We start from the raw sequence: 17,415 nt of genomic DNA on the forward strand, positions 1-17,415 counted from the left end.
CCCCTCTTCTACTGTGACAGACTTCTGCCCTATCTCCAAATTCATCCCTGTTTGAAATCCATGGTCTGCTTTTTTAGCATAGCTTCTCAGTAACGTCTACTAGAACTGAATTGAAGAGTTCATCTTATTCAAGTCAAGCTGAGTTTCATCTGCCAGAATCTCTGGAATTCATATTCTGCTATCCAATTCTCTTCTTGTCCGTCTTAGTTTTTTCTTTTTTAACTTTCATTTCCAACACCTCCCTAAGGAGTGTTTTTTAAAATTTCATTTTATTTATTTATTTTTTGAGTGCTTGCCACATGACTTGTGGGATCTAGCTTTGCGACCAGGGGTCAAACTCTGGCCCCCTGCAGTGGAAGTGTGGAGTCCTAACCACTGCACCACCATGGAATGCCCTGCCTTCTTAGCTTTGAATAATACTTACTTGCATAGACATATCTTATGCCTCTTATCCTCTCCTGTTAGATTGTAATTTCTTTGAAGACAGAGACCGTGTCTTCTACATCATACCCTCCGGAGTACTTAGTACGGGGTGAGGCACATAGGAGGTGCCCAAAACATGTTTTCTAAGTGATTAATGAGTGAATGAATGACATGACCTTTCTTCTTGAGCAAAAAGAAACACTGATGAAGATTAACAGATTTTGGCAAGAGAGGTCTCTTCCCTGTTTACCACCCTTCCAGTTCCCTGAAGAGAAGGGACAGACAAGGGAGAGAAAGCAGTGGGTGATCCAGAGATGAGCTGTCTCTGTCTTTGCAAGATGCTGACTCCACTTGCCTTGTGAGCCTAACAGGAAATTTGGGAGTGTTTCTGGACTTGGATGGTGAATTTTCGCTCATGTGATGCAGGTTGAACCCTATTTTTACATTTTCTTTTCATTTCAGTTGGAATCGGACATAAGGAGTCAAATGTGTGTTTTCAGCCCAACATCCTTTCCTGGGATGCCTTTTCTGACCCCTGTTTGTTAGGCTGGCAAGAAAGTTCATTAGGATTTTCCATCACATCTTAAAGAAAAACCAAAATGAACTTTTTGGCCAACCCAGTGCAGTGGTAGGCTGTCCCCCTTGGGCCTCACACCCTCTACGTGTATCCTCTGCTTTCTTTTTTCTCTGTTGAACATTCATCATCTGACATACTACAGATTTTCTTATTTTGTTAGTTTACTCTTCATCTCCTTATATCAGTCAGGAGGCAGAAAGCATTTAGGTTATTGAAACAGGAAAAATGTAACATAAAGAGCTGTTGACTAGTAGAAGGTGGTTAATTACTGCTGCTGCTGCTGCTGCTGCTGCTGCTAAGTCGCTTCAGTCATGTCTGACTCTGTGCGACCCCAGAGACGGCAGCCCACCAGGCTCCCCCGTCCCTAGGATTCTCCAGGCAAGAACACTGGAGTGTATTGCCATTTCCTTCTGCAATGCACGAAAGTGAAAAGTGAAAGTGAAGTCACTCAGTCGTGTCCGACTCTTCACGACCCCATGGACTGCAGCCCACCAGGCTCCTCTGTCCATGGGATTTTCCAGGCAAAGTACTGGAGTGGGGTGCCATTGCCTTCTCCGGTTAATTACTAAACGAGGTAAAAGATGAGGTTTCACGAAGGGGTGCAGAAGAAACAGATGAGAAAAGCAGCTAGCACCTCTGGCCAGGGCGGGGAGTAGACAGGAAGAAACTGAGGACCTAGGGGGACAGCACCCAGCCCACTTTCTGTTCTTATCCCCAGGCTGTGGTTCAAGCCTCTTTCAGGAGTGTGTGACTACACCAGACTGGCTACTGTGTATTATACACAGTGCGCGCGTGCTAAGTTACTTCAGTCATGTTCGACTCTTCGCAACCCTATTGACTGTAGTCTGCCAGTTTCCTCTGTCCATGGGATTCTCCAGGCAAAAATACTGGAGTAGGGTGCTGTGCTCTCCTGCAGGGGATCTTCTTCCCCACCCAGGAATCGAACCCACACCTCTTCTGTTTCATGCCCTTGGCAGGCGGGATTCTTTACCACTAGCGCTGCCTGGGAAGCCCTCACATAATACACAGACTTAGTGCAAAACAAAAATGCAAGGCTTCTTGTTCCACAGTTATTAAGCATTTCAAGACAGTGGCAGCAGAACGTTGCATCAGTCAATGCAGGGCTTGTCTGAATGTTAGGTCCCATGGCTGACAATGTAATTGTGTAGCTCTTTGGTGACTGCAGGCTTGAGTAGCCTGCTGGCGGCAAAGAAATTTGGCAGAGGGGGCAGGCTGGCTGGGATCTGTGGAAGCTGCTGTTAAGGATGTGGACCGGCCTGGGCCCCTCTGCTGTGCAGAAACAGGTGCTGGAGTGGGGACTGTGATGGTTTTTTAAATTTATTTTTGATTGCACTAGGTTTTCTTTGCTGTACATCAGCTTTCTCTACTTGGGGGTGCGCAGGCGTCTCCTGATTGTGCAGGCTTCTCTTGATAAGGAGCACAGCCTCTAGGCACTCAGACTCAGTAGCTGTGGCACATGAGCTTAGTTGCTCAGTGGCAAGTGGAATCTTCCCAGACCAGAGACTGAAGCCGTGTCTCCTGCATTGGCAGGCAGATTCTCATCCACTGTGCCACCGGGGAAGTCTGGGAGAGTGTGGTTTAAGGAAAGAGCCAGGCCTTGACAGTTTACCAACCTTCAGGGTTCTAGAAACTGTAGCTTCATACCTTTTGCCATTTTGTTGTTGCAAAGGTATATTTCCAAGTTAGAACGCATTCTATTCACTTATATGTGATCTGGATTTACAATCTTGAACAGGTCTAAACAATGCCCATAGTCTTACCCCCAGTCTTACAGATGTTTGCAGCAGTTCTGAAGGGGAGTGAAGAGAAGATCCAGCCCAACAGAAAAGGTGACACAAGATAGGGTCACAGATGCGCAAAGAAAAGTTAATGTGAGGGGGGGCAGCAAAGACTTTTTTTTTATTGTGGTAAAATAAACACAATATAAAATTTACCAACTTGACCATTTTATTTGTTCTATTTTTACAGTCTATGGGGTCAGACATGACTTAGTGATGGAAAACATTATATTTTAAAAATACTTGTTTCTTTATTTGGCTGCACCAGGTCTTATTTGCAGCATACAGGATACTTTAGTTGCAGCATGTGGGATCTAGTTCCTTGACCAGGGATCAAACCCTGATCCCCTGCACTGGGAGCATGGAGTCTTAGCCACTGGACCACCAGAGAAGTCCTTCAACTTCACCATTTTAAGTGTATAGTTCAATAGTATTAAATATCTTCCTATTGTTGTGTAATCAATCTCCAGAATTTTCCTTCTGAAAAAGCTCAAAACTGAAACTCAATCCATTAAACAATTCTCATTTCCCTTCTCCCCAGCTTCTGGCAACCACTCTTGTATTTCCTGTCTCTATGAATGTGGCCACTAAACCTCCCGTAAGTGGAATCATACAGTATTTTATCTTTTGTGACCAGCTTATTTCACTTAGCATAATGTCCTCAAGTTTCATCCATATTGTAGTGTGTGTCAGAATTTCCTTCCTTTTTAAGGCTGAACAGTATTCCATTGTTTGCACATACCACATTTTATTTATGCATTCATCTGGTGATGGATAGATACTTGGGTTGCTTCCACAGTTTAGCTACTGCAATGGATAGCAGTGTACAAATATCTCTTTGAAACTCTGCTTTCAGTTCTTTTGGGTATATACTCAGAAGCTGGATTGTTGGATTGTACAGTAGTTCTATTTTTAATTGATTTGAGGAGCCATCACACTGGTTTTTGTAAGGTTGGCACCATTTTACATTCCCATCAACAGTGCACAAAGGTTCATTGTCTCCAAATCTTCATCAACACTTGTGATTTTTTAAAAAAATAGCCATCTTGATGGATATGAAGGGGAATCTCACAGTGGTTTTGAAAACTCCTTTTGAAATAGGAGGGAAAGAGGGCAGGGTGAGTGAAAAGGAAGAGATATTTTGAAGTAAACTGCCTCTTGAGAAACCTGTATGCAGGTCGGGAAGCAACAGTTAGAACTGGACATGGAACAAGAGACTGGTTCCAAATAGGAAAAAGAGTACGTCAAGGCTGTGTATTGTCACCTTGTTTATTTAGTTTATATGCAGAGTAGATCATGAGAAACGCTGGTCTGGAGGAAGCACAAGCTGGAATCAAGACTGCCGGGAGAAATATCAATAACCTCAGATATGCAGATGACACCACCCTTATGGCAGAAAGTGAAGAGGAACTAAAAAGCCTCTTGATGAAAGTGAAAGAGGAGAGTGAAAAAGTTGGCTTAAAGCTCAACATTCAGAAAACTAAGATCATGGCATCCGGTCCCATCACTTCATGGCAAATAGATGGGGAAACAGTGGAAACAGTGGCTGACTTTATTTTTGGGGGGCTCCAAAATCACTGCAGATGGTGACTGCAGCCATGAAATTAAAAGACGCTTGCTCCTTGGAGGAAAAGTTCTAACCAACCTAGACAGCATATTAAAAAGCAGAGACATTACTTTGCCAACAAAGGTCCATCTAGTCAAGGCTATGGTTTTTCCATTGGTCGTGTATGGATGTGAGAGTTGGACTATAAAGATAGCTGAGCGCTGAAGAATTGATGCTTTTGAACTGTGGTGTTGGAGAAGACTTTTGAGAGTCCCTTGGACTGCAAGGAGATCCAACCAATCCATCCTAAAGGAGATCAGTCCTGGGTGTTCATTGGAAGGACTGATGTTGAAGCTGAAACTCCAATACTTTGGCCACCTGATGCGAAGAGCTGACTCATTTGCAAAGACCCTGATGCTGGGAAGGATTGAGGGCAGGAGGAGAAGGGGACGACAGAGGATGAGATGGTTGTATGGCATCACCAACTCAATGGACATGGGTTTGGGTGAAATCTGGGAGATGGTGATGGACAGGGAGGCCTGGCATGCTGTGGTTCATGGGGTTGCAAATAGTCGGACATGACTGAGTGACTGAATTGAACCGAACTGAGAGGGACACTGAGGTAACTTATAGCTGATCTCCATTCTTAACCACTGGACCCACCAGGGAAGTCCCGGTAATTCTTTTTAAAGCAACTTCTAAAGTAAATAGAGAAAGAGATGAGATCTCTATAAATGCCTTTCCCAACCACACCCTATCCTACGCATACATGTTGGACAATCAATATTCATTGCTCCTGAGTCTCTCCTTCACTTTTGTCATGCGCTCTGTAGTTGTTTGGGTGTTGTAATTTTCTTCATATTAATACCATCACAAAAGTGTCTTCAGATAGGAAGCTAGTGGTCAGGGACTGTGCCTTCTTAGGACTCAGCTCACTGAGACTAGAGCCCAGCACCGCTCCCATGGCTGCAGCCTTTAGGAGGCACTTTAGAAACTAACAAGCCCTGACTTTCCTTGGATGGTGTTGGGGTAAAGAACCCCTGTGCCAATGCAAGAGACATAAGAGATGCAGGTCCAATCCCTAGGTTGACAAGATCCCCAGGAGGAGGGCATGGCAACCCATTCCAGTGTTCTTGCGTGGAGAATCCCATGGACAGAGGCTACAGCCTGGCAGGCTACAGTCCATAGCATCGCACAGAGTTGGACACAACTCAAGTGACTTAGCACACACACACAACTTTCCTTGTTCACACAGGGAAACCAAGGCAGATCCAGGGAAGGTGGCTTATCTGACACGGACAGCAGCATAAAAACCACAAGTGATGAATACAGCATCTGCTTGCCCAGTTAACCTGTCAGTGTCCTGGAGACAGAGAGTGACAGGTGTTGCCAACCCTCAGGATACAGCCCAGTGCAGTAAAACTCCCAGATACACAGGGGTCAGGCAGGCTCAGTGGTGGCCCCCTGGAACCAACCTCACTGGAAAGGACTTGTGTGTACAGCTGGATTCCTGCTGGGGAAGACCGTGGCCCTATGACCTGCCAGGCTGTTGCTTGTTATTTTTCTAAACAACATATTCTGACCCTGCTTCCCCAGTCAGGAGCCTGCTGCAATTCCTACCCTGCATCAGGACTTTGGTCCAGAGGTTTATGCTTCTTCCTGCTCTATCCCTTAATATAATGATTATACCTGAACAGATAATTTAAGGAGGTTAAGGAGAATATTTACCATGCCTTGCCATTGCTTTGCTTCCCTCATAGCTCAGTAGGTAAAGAATCTGCCTGCAATGCAGGAGACCCCAGTTTGATTCCTGGGTTGGGAAGATCCTCTGGAGAAGGGATAGGCTACCCACCCCAGTATTCTTGGGCTTCCCTTGTGGCTCAGCTGGTAAAGAATCACCCTGCAATGCAGGAGACCTGGGTTTGATCCCTGGGTTGGGAAGATCCCCTGGAGAAGGGAAAGGCTACCCATTCCAGTAATCTGGCCTGGAGAATTCCATGGACTGTATAGTCATGGGGTCACAGAGTCAGACACAACTGAATGACTTTCGCTTCACTTCACTTCACCCTTGCTTTATTTTGGGTATATCTCCTTCCATACATACAGACCATTTTACATTTTTGTAATCACGGCACACCTCAGTACATAAGAGCAGTATTATCTACTTTGTGCCATGTGTGTGCATGCTTAGTCGCGTCCTACTCTTTGCGACCCCATGGGTTGTAGCCCGCCAGATTCTTCTGTCCGTGGAATTCTCTCCAAGCAAGAATACTGGAGTGGGCAGCCATTTCCTCCTCCAGAGGCTCTTCCTGACCTGGGATCGAACCCACTTTCCTTTCGTCTCCTGCATCAGCAGGCCAATTCTTTACCAGTGTGCTACCTGGGAAGCCCATAGCTACTTTGGCTCCCCTTAATGACTTGGTTCTTGGTACAATCCCTGGCATATAGCATGTGGTCAATAAAGGATCATTGAATGAACACCGTTCTATCATATGCTTCTTTCATTTCACACGATAAGACTATCTCCCTATTTGTCATAGCAAGAGTAATTGTAATTTTTAATGGTTTGCCTAATGGCATGGGATAATTTTGTTTGACTCTGTCATTTTTACTGTTCTAATTTTTTTGTAAAAAATTTCATGTACATTTTATTTAGCTTCTTGGGAATTAGTTTCAAGTAAAAGATTCCAATAGAATGATTGTATTAAAGAGGTTTGGACAACTTCATGATTCAGTGAGTATTTCTTTTTTAAAATATTTATTTACTTTTGGCAGCACTGGGGCTTTGTTGCTGGCCATGGGCTTTCTCTAGTTGCAGGGCACCAGCTTCTCATTGTGGTGGCTTCTCTTGTGGATCAGGGGCTCTAGAATGCACAGGCTCAGTATATGTGGCTCACAGGCTTAGCTGCCCCGAGGCATGTGGAATCTTCTCAGACCAGGGATGGAACCCATGTCCCCTGCATTGACTAGAGGATTCTTAACCATTGGACCACCAGGGAAGTCCCAGTCAATATTCTTAAGGAGACAATGCTTCCTGGTAGAGACAATCCATTTCTGCTTTCTGTATGGTATATATTCATATTTCTATTTCTAGAGTGTGTCCTAGTCAATGATGAGGGGCACAGAAACTGAATTTAAGAGCGCCTTAATTCAGAACTCCTTGACGAGTCTAACAGCATTCATCAGAAGCTCACTTTGTGTGATAGAGTTGATCTTATGGTTTCCAAGTAATAAAATAGTCTATTGACAGAAATGGCGCCTTTTCCCTAGGTCCTGAAACAAAACTCCAAAAAAAATACGGTTCTGATCAGAGCAATGTCTTTACAGGCAACATCAAAGGAAGGCAGTCCTTGCTTTGATGCTGAATGAGACTTTGAGATCTCAAAACCTAAAAAAGTTTGTATGAGTTTTATTGCTCCTCTAACAAGTCCCCACAAAGTTAGTGGCTTAAAACCATGCAAATTATCTTACAGTTGTACAGAAGTCTGACGTGGTCCTCGCTGGGCTAAACTCCACAGGCTGCATTCTTGTCTGCAGGCTCTAGGGAAAATTCTTTTCCTTGCCTTTCTCAGCATCTAGAAAGTGAAAGTGTTCGACAGAAAAGTCACATCTGTCTCTTTGGGACCCCATGGACCGTAGCCTGCCAGGCTCCTCTGTCTGTGGGATTTCCCAGGCAAGAATACTGCAGTGGGTTGCCATTTCCTTCTCCAGAGGATATTCCTGACCCAGGGATTCAACTTGGGTTTCCTGCATTGCAGACAGTTTCTTTACTGTCAGAGCCACCAGGGAAGCCAGGCAGCTTCTACAGGCTGCCCACATTCCTTGGTTTGGGTATGGACCCCTTTCTCCATGTTCAAAGCCAGTAATGTCACATTTCTCCCAGACCCTTGTCCCGTTGTCATCTCTCTCTCTCTCTCTGATCATAGCCTGGAAAGGTTCTCTGTTTTTAAAGAAGTAATGTGTTTAGATAGGGCCCACCTGGATAATCCAAGACACTCTCACCATCTCAATGTCCTTAACCTTAATCACCTCTGTAAAGTCTCTTTGGTTCGGAAAGGTAATATATTCACAGGTTTTGGGGATAAAAGATGTGGGTATTTTTGGAGGGAGGGATTATTGTGCCAACCACAAGATCTAACCTGGACATATATTTTAAAATTAACACTATATACAGGACTTTCCCGGTGGTTCAGTGGTTAAAGACTTCACCTTACAATGCAGGGGATGTGAGTTTGATCCCTGATCAAGGAGCTAAGATCCCACATGCTCCTGGGCCAAAAAACCAGAACATAAACAACAGAAACAATATTGTAACAAATTCAATAAATACGTTAAAACAGTCCACATCAAAAAACAATCTTAAAAGAACAATGTGCATTGACAGAACATGTGACATTATTCATTCATGTATATAAGGAATGACTAAACAGGGTGAATCAAGTACAAAAGTCAGCATGAGCTTGGAGAACTCTTCATCAGCCAGTGATACTCAGAGAAAATATTCTGGGATGCCTCTCCATCACCTCTGACACCAAGGTTAAGCCTGCATCTCTGGACCATTGAAACTGCCAGTCTCCCTCCCTGTCCACATCCAGGCTCTGCACAACTGCCTACACTGTTGGAAGGGGGACTGGGTACCAGGCAAGGAGAAGGGGCAGAGGGGCAGAGGGAGGCTCTGAAGGGAGCCTGATGACCTGAGTGTCTGCTGCTGCTGCTAAGTCGCTTCAGTCGTGTCCGACTCTGTGCCACCCCATAGACGGAAGCCCACCAGGCTCCCCCGTCCCTGGGATTCTCCAGGCAAGAACACTGGAGTGGGTTGCCATTTCCTTCTCCGATGCATGAAAGTGAAAAGTGAAAGGGAAGTCACTCAGTCGTGCTGAGGATGCCCCTGTTCCCAGGGCTCTGTTAATGGGGGTTCCTTTTCAAGAACGGCATTTTCTTCCTCAGTTCAGTTCAGTTTCTCAGTCATGTCCACTCTCTGTGACCCCATGGACTGCAGCACACAAGCTTCCCTGTCCATCACCAACTCCCGGAGCTTGCTCAAACTCAGGTCCATCAAGTCAGTGATGCCATCCAACCATCTCATCCTCTGTCATCCCCTTCTCCTCCTGACTTCAATCTTTCCCAGCATCAGGGTCTTTTTCAAGGAGTCAGTTCTTCACATCAGGTGGCCAAATATTGGAGTTTCAGCTTCAGCATCAGTCCTTCCAATGAATATTCAGGACTGATTTCCTTTAGGATTGACTGGTTGGATCTCCTTGCAGTCCACAGGACTCTCAAGAGTCTTCTCCAACGCTAGAGTTCAAAAGCATCAATTGTTCGGCACTCACCTTTCTTTATAGTCCAACTCTCACATCCATATATGACTACTGGAATAACCACAGCATTGACTAGACAGACCTTTGTTGGCAAAGTAATGTCTCTGCTTTTTAATATGCTGCCTAGTTTGGTCATAGCTTTTCTTCCAAGGAGCAAGTGTCTTTTAATTTCATGGCTGCATTCACCATCTTCAGTGATTTTGGAGCCCCCTCAAAAATAAAGTCTGTCACCATATCCACTGTTTCCCCATCTATTTGCCATGAGGTGATGGGACCAGATGCCATGATCTTAGTTTTCTGAATGTTGAGTTTTAAGCCAACTTTTTCTTCCTTGGTGATCCTCATTCTTTTGCCTCCCCAAGCTGCTGCATTCTCCCCACCTGGATCTTGTGTTTAGGAAGACTTCCCATGGAGAGGCTCTCTGATTAGTGGCCCTGCCAATAAGTGGTGGTGGTGGTGGTATGTGTGTAGCTGAAGAACTAGATTAACTGAGGTGTGTTGTTTTTTTTTCCCCCTCTCTGTGTGACTAACATGAATGGAAATACAAGGGAGGGAAGCAAATTCAAAGTACTTTCCAGAAAGCCTGAAAGTGAAGGTGTGAGTTGAGAGAGGCCACTGAGTTCTGGAACACGCTTCTGATGGCAAATGAACAGCAGATGAATTTCTCTGGGGGCGCTGGGATGCGCTCTGGACCCACCTGTTACAGGGAACTCTGACTGAGGTCTTTAAGGATCACGAAGGCATTTTGACCCCAGATCCTTCTTTTTTGAGCCCTACAGCGAGGCTTCCGACTCACCACTAGATGGCGGGCAAGCCGTGGCTCTCCGCAAGCTGGGCCAGAACCCGATTGATCCTAGGTTCCTCTGAGGTGCTGAGCGGCTCACAGTAGCTCATGGAATTCCACCTGGTAAGACACAAACGCTTCTGTCCGTGGATTACTGAATTCCATCTTAATATCCCCCCAGGACTAACCTAAGCAGTTTTTGCTCTATTCTTTGGCCCCAGTCACAGGTTTGAAAAAAATGATCCTTTCATTCCCTGGGCTCCAGAAAGGAAAAAAAAATAATATGTCCTTCTCATTGAAAACAAATTTGCTTAGTAATCATATTTTGTTTGTTTAAGGACAACATGGAGCCAGAGGGACTTGGGTTTGAGCTTTGGCTCTCATTCTCTGGGCAATCTTTTCTGGGCTCCAGTTTTTTGTTTGTTTTCCGACTAAAAGGAAATGAACCATCCCTGCCTGATGGGGTTGTCCAAGCATCGAGTGTTACAAGGATGGAGCATGTCAAGCACAGTGCCCAGCACTGAGTAGGCATTTTCCATCCCACTTCTTTTCAGGGAGCAGGGGCCCTATTCTCCTCCCCTTCATTGTTCTTGTTGTTTAGTTGCTAAGTTGTGTCTGACTCTTTTGTGACTCCATGGACTGTGACCCACTCCAATGTTCTTGCCTGGAGAATCCCAGGGACAGGAGAGCCTGGTGGGCTGCCATCTATGGGGTCGCACAGGGTCGGACACGACTAAAGCGACTTAGCAGCAGCAGCAGCAGCAGGACTGTGACCCGCCAGGCTCCTCTGTCCATGAGATTTCCCAGGCCAGAATACTGGAGTTGGTTGCCATTTCCTCTCCAGGGGATCTTCCCAGTCCAGGGATCAAACCTGTGTCTCCTGCATTGGCAGGTGGATTCTTTACTGCAGAGCCACCTGGAAAGCCCCTTCGCCATACTCCCTAGCTATATCAGGGCCTGGGGTGTGGATGGCAGGCATTGTGAACAAGTGGACAAGCTAGTTCATGAAAAGGACTTGCCTTGATTTTAATCCAATAGCCCTATAACTGAAATACAAGGTTTTTGTGCAGGATTCAGAAGATTACATCATAGCATTCCTGCCTGCAAATGCTAACTCTCTGATGAAAGGAGACCAAATTAACCAAAGCACATTTAAGAGTGAACACAGAAGCTAATAAATGAAAAATGATTCAGAATGTATGATACAGACTGGTTATAAATAAGTTTATAGCTCCTCCAATAGGACTCAGTTTCTCAAATTCGGCTGTTCACGATGTCAGTTTACATTTTCCCTGCTTGTCAATAGGAGGCTGTGTGTCAGAGCCTGAACATTTTGATGGGGAGGAAGAGGACTTACTTTGCAGTAGGGACATGATATCTAGAGAGCCGACCCCGCTGAGAATCCAGTGGGTGTCATGACAGCAGCAAGGGGATGGGATGGAAGTTCCTGGAGACGGATAAAAGGAGTCAGAAAAGGGAAGTGAGAGAGTGTCAAAAGCAACAGTTAGCCATTGTACTAATTGGCTGATGATTTTTTCTGAATATGAATCAAGTCACAGAGTTTAAATCTGGAAGCTACCTTAAAAGTGTCTGGCTTGATTTCCAAAATGATGTTTGTTTTTCAGTGGCTAAATCTTTGCGACCTCATGGACCGTAGCATGCCAAACTCCTCTGACCTCCACTGTGTCCCAGAGTGAGTGTTGGGGTTTCCCTGGTGGCTCAGATGGTAAAGAATCTGCTTGCAATGTGGGAGACCAGGGTTCAGTCCCTGGGTTGGGAAGATCACTTGGAGAAGGGAATGGCCACCCATTCTAGTATTCTTGCCTGGAGAATCCCATGGACAGAGGAGCCTGGGGGGCTACAGTCCATGGGTTCGTGTCCCACCCTGTGACTTCATGAACTATAGTACACCAGGCTGCTCTGTCCTTAACTATCTCCCAGAATTAGCTCAGATTCAATAGGAGCCTTTATATGATATCTCTGACTCAGTTCAGTTCAGTTCAGTTCAGTCACTTGGTCCTGTCCAACTCTGTGAGACCCCATGGCTGCAGCATGCCAGGCCTTCCTGTCCATCACCAACTCCCGGAGTTGAACACCAAACTCATGTTCACTGAGTCAGTGATGCCATCCAACCATCTCATCCTCTGTCATCCCCTTCTCCTCCTGCCCTCGATCTTTCCCAACATCAGGGCCTTTTCAAATGAGTCAATTCTTCGCATCAGGTGGCCAAAGTATTGGAGTTTCAGCTTCAACATCAGTCCTTCCAATGAACATCCAGGACTGATCTTCTTTAGGACGGACTGGTTGGATCTCCTTGCAGTCCAAGGGACTCTCAAGAGTCTTTTCCAACACCACAGTTCAAAAGCATCAATTCTTCGGTGCTCAGCTTTCTTTATAGTCCAACTCTCACATCCATACGTGACCACTGGAAAAACTATAGCTTTGACTAGCCAGACCTTTGTTGGCAAAGTAATGTCTCTGCTTTGTAATATGCTGTTTAGATTGGTCATAACTTTTCTTCCAAGGATTAAGTGTCTTTTAATTTCAAGGCTGCATTCACTATCTGCAGTGATTTTGGAGCTCCCCCACCCAAAATAAAGTCTGTCACTGTATCCATTGTTTACCCATCTATTTGCCATGAAGTGATGGGACCGGATGCCATGATGTTAGTTTTCTGAATGTTGAGCTTTAAGCCAACTTTTTCACTCTCTGCCATAAGGGTGGTGTCATCTGCATATCTGAGGTTATTGATATTTCTCCTGGCAATCTTGATTCCAGCTTGTGCTTCTTCCAGCCCAGCATTTCTCATGATGTACTCTGCATATAAGTTAAATAAGCAGGGTGACAATGTACAGCCTTGACGCACTCCTTTTCCTATTTGGAACAGGTCTGTTGTTCCATGTCCAGTTCTAACTGTTGCTTCCTGACCCGCATACAGATTTCTCAAGAGGTAGGTCAGGTGGTCTGGTATTCCCATCTCTTTCAGAATTTTCCACAGTTCATTGTGATCCACACAGTCAAAGGCTTTGGCATAGTCAGTAAAGCAGAAATAGATGTTTTTCTGGAACTCTCTTGCTTTTTCCATGATCCAGTGGATGCTGGCAATTTGATCTCTGGTTCCTCTGCCTTTTCTAAAACCAGCTTGAACATCAGGAAGTTCACGGTTCACATATGCTGAAGCCTGGCTTGGAGAATTTTGAGCATTACTTTACTAGCATGTGAGATGAGTGCAATTGTGCAGTAGTTTGAGCATTCTTTGGCATTGCCTTTCTTTGGGATTGGAATGAAAACTGACATTTTCCAGTCCTGTGGCCACTGCTGAGTTTTCCAAATTTGCTGGCATATTGAGTGCAGCACTTTCACAGCATCATCTTTCAGGATTTGAATTAGCTCAACTGGAATTTCATCACCTCCACTAGCTTTGTTTGTAGTGATGCTTCCTAAGGCCCACTTGACTTCACATTCCAGGATGTCTGGCTCTAGTGAGTGATCACACCATCATGATTATCTGGGTTGTGAAGATCTTTTTTATACAGTTCTTCTGTGTATTCTTGCCACCTCTTCTTTATATCTTCTGCTTCTGTTAGGTCCATACCATTTCTGTCTTTAATGAGCCCATCTTTGCATGAAATGTTCCCTTGGTATCTCTAATTTTCTTGAAGCAATCTCTATGCTTTCCATTCTATTGTTTCCCTCCATTTCTTTGCATTGATCACTGAAGAATGCGTTCTTATCTCTCCTTGCTATTCTTTGGAACTCTGCATTGAAATGTGTATATCTTTCCTTTTCTCCTTTGCTTTTGGCTTCTCTTCTTTTCACAGCTATTTGTAAGGCCTCCTCAGACAGCCAGTTTGCTTTTTTGCATTTATTTTTCTTGGGGATGATCTTGATTCCTGTCTCCTATACAATGTCATGAACCTCCATCCATAGTTCATTAGGCACTCTGTCTATCAGATCTAGTCCCTTAAATCTATTTCTCACTTCCACTGTATAATCGTTAGGGATTTGATTTAGGTCATACCTGAATGGTCTAGTGGTTTCCCCTACTTTCTTCAATTTAAGTCTGTATTTGGCAATAAGGAGTTCATGATCTGAGCCGCAGTCTGCTCCCGGTCTTGTTTTTGCTGACTGTGCAGAGCTTCTCCATCTTTGGCTGCAAAGAATATAATCAGTCCAATTTCTGTGTTGAGCATCTGGTGTTATCCATGTGTAGAGTCTTCTCTTGTGTTCTTGTGTGAGTGGCTGAGAGGATATACCCCATGTCCAAGGTCAGAGAACCCCAGTAAGATGGTAGGCGCTGAGAGATGGCATTAGAGGGCAGACAGGCTGAAATCACAACCACAGAAAACTATCTCTGACTAGAAGCATTCAAATCACTACTTAAACAGTTCTAGGCACAGGGAACTCGCGGCCTTGGAAGCAAGCCACTTCTTCATTAGACAGTTCTGCTTGTAATTATTAGCTCAAAACCTCCCTCCAGCTCTCATATACAGCTGCTGATTTTCCTCTGGAGCCACATAGATTACCTTGCCTCCTCTTTCAGAGGTGAGTTCTGCAACTTGCCAAGAGTCGCTGTCAATCCCATGGCCCTTAACTTTTTCTCCCCACTGCTTTCAGACATTTGCAAATGACCCTCTACATCTCCTAGACCACAAACTCCCTGAAGTTGAAGGGGCCGGCCACTGCAGGGAGGCCATTTTGTGCCTTGGTCTCCCCTGCTATGCCTTGACACAGCACTAGGTGGCGCCATGCCCAAGTTCCCATTCTAGTGCTCCAGGCTAACATGAAGATTGCCCACTTCCCCTAAGTTATCAGTGCCAACCCCATCATGCCTCATATGCTTGTTTTCCTCAGGGGTCACAAGAAGTCCAAATCCCAGCCTCTGCAGTGATTCAGCATCAACCTGACCCTAGCTGCATGCTGCTATGTAGGTACCCATGTAGACAGCCTGGGGAGTTCCCTGGTGGCTCAGTGGTAAAATTTGCCTGCCAGTGCAGGAGACACGGGTTCCATCACTGGGTCAGAAAGATCCCCTGGAGGAGGAAATGGCAACCCACTTCAGTATTGTGGCCTGGGTAATCCCATGGACAGAGGAGCCTGGTGGAATACAGTCTGTGGGGTCACAGAGTCAGACACGACTGAGCAACTAAACAACATGTGAACAGTCCATGTTTTGCCATCCAGTACCCTGTCCTTCTCCTCTTGATGACAGCATCGCAGTCTTCCTCTGGAGAACCATTCCATTACTCACCAACATGAGGTTCTGGTGGGTTCTGTCTACCAGGGGTGGGCAGTGGACCCAGGACCATGGCCACTTAGAGACGTCCCCATGTTAACCATCATGTATGGCTCAGGTTGGGATTTCACTGGTGTGGAAGGGAAGAAGCAGGTGGTGAGGACCACATCCACCTGGAGATGTTGGGCAGCCATCTGCTCACTGGTTGGGGAGAGGCTGCTTGAGAATACAGCTAACATAAAGGATACAGAAGCTGAGAGACTGAAGGGATGCACCAGACTCACAGAAGACCTTAATCAATAAAGGTTGTGTGTGTGTGTTCCGTTGCTCGGTTGTGTCCGACTCTTTTCGACCCCATGGACCACCAGCCTCCTCTGTCTATGGGATTCCCCAGGCAAGAATACTGGAGTGAGTTGCCATTTCCTTCTCTAGGGGATCATCCCGATCCAGGGATTGAACCACGTCTCCTGCATTGCAAGTGGATTCTTTACTGCCAAGCTAACAGGAATAAAGGTTGAGTATGGTATAATTGCTTCACTGCCTGGCTATTCACTCATATCTCTTTCTCTCCTTTTCTTTTTTTCCTTCTTCTCTATCCACCCCCTCATCTGTCTCTCCCCCTCTCTTGCTCACCCCACCCTCTTCAAGTCTCCCTATTCCCTGAGACATAACTATATTGAAATTAGGCCAGTCAGTAACCCTACAATGGCCTTTAAGCATTCAAGGGAAAAGAATTGCATGTTTCTTTAAATTAAGAGCTAGAAATGATTAAGCTTAGTGAGGAAGATATAGTGAAAGCCAAGATAGGATGAAAACCAGACCTCTTGGCCAAACACTTAAGCAAGCTGTGAATGCAAAGGAAAGGTTCTTGAAGGAAATTAAAACTGTTATTCCACTGAATATATGAATGATGAGAGAGCAAAATAGTCTTACTGCTGATATGGAGAGAGTTTTAGTAGTCTGGAGATGATCAAACTAGCCACAACATTCCCTTAACCAGGGTCTAATGCCAGCAAATTTGGAAAACTCAGATGTGGCCACAGGACTGGAAAAGGTCAGTTTTCATTCCAATCCCAAAGAAAGGCAATGCCAAAGAATGCTCAAACTACTGCACAATTGCACTCATCTCACATGCTAGTAAAGTAATGCTCAAAATTCTCCAATCCAGGCTTCAGCAATATGTGAACCATGAACTTCCTGATGTTTAAGCTGGTTTTAGAAAAGGCAGAGGAACCAGAGATCAAATTGCCAGCATCCACTGGATCATGGAAAAAGCAAGAGAGTTCCAGAAAAACATCTATTTCTGCTTTACTGACTATGCCAAAGCCTTTGACTGTGTGGATCACAATGAACTGTGGAAAATTCTGAAAGAGATGGGAATACCAGACCACCTGACCTACCTCTTGAGAAATCTGTATGCGGGTCAGGAAGCAACAGTTAGAACTGGACATGGAACAACAGACCTGTTCCAAATAGGAAAAGGAGTGCGTCAAGGCTGTACATTGTCACCCTGCCTATTTAACTTATATGCAGAGTACATCATGAGAAACACTGGGCTGGAAGAAGCACAAGCTGGAATCAAGATTGCCAGGAGAAATATCAATAACCTCAGATATGCAGATGACACCACCCTTATGGCAGAAAGTGAAGAGAAACTCAAAAGCCTCTTGATGAAAGTGAAAGTGGAGAGTGAAAAAGTTGGCTTAAAGCTCAACATTCAGAAAATGAAGAT

General features: G+C 45.1%; 1 long non-coding RNA gene across 12 annotated transcripts in view; it reads right to left on the reverse strand.

Moving 5' to 3' along the window:
• LOC133252874 (uncharacterized) overlaps positions 1 to 17,415 on the reverse strand; it is an 81,585-nt gene that overhangs the window by 6,010 nt on the left and 58,160 nt on the right. For 7 of the 12 annotated variants that reach the window (XR_009738111.1, XR_009738107.1, XR_009738103.1 and 4 more), the window contains 2 exons: positions 11,805 to 14,773; positions 8,649 to 10,567 (listed from right to left, as the gene is read on the reverse strand). This is a non-coding gene — a long non-coding RNA (uncharacterized LOC133252874). Of the gene's footprint in view, positions 1 to 1,547; positions 10,568 to 11,804; positions 14,774 to 17,415 lie in introns of those variants that run through there. The other 5 variants (XR_009738105.1, XR_009738110.1, XR_009738108.1 and 2 more) reach the window with 5 other exon arrangements.

This window comes from Bos javanicus, chromosome 8, assembly GCF_032452875.1.
Source record: "Bos javanicus breed banteng chromosome 8, ARS-OSU_banteng_1.0, whole genome shotgun sequence".
NCBI lineage: Eukaryota > Metazoa > Chordata > Mammalia > Artiodactyla > Bovidae > Bos > Bos javanicus.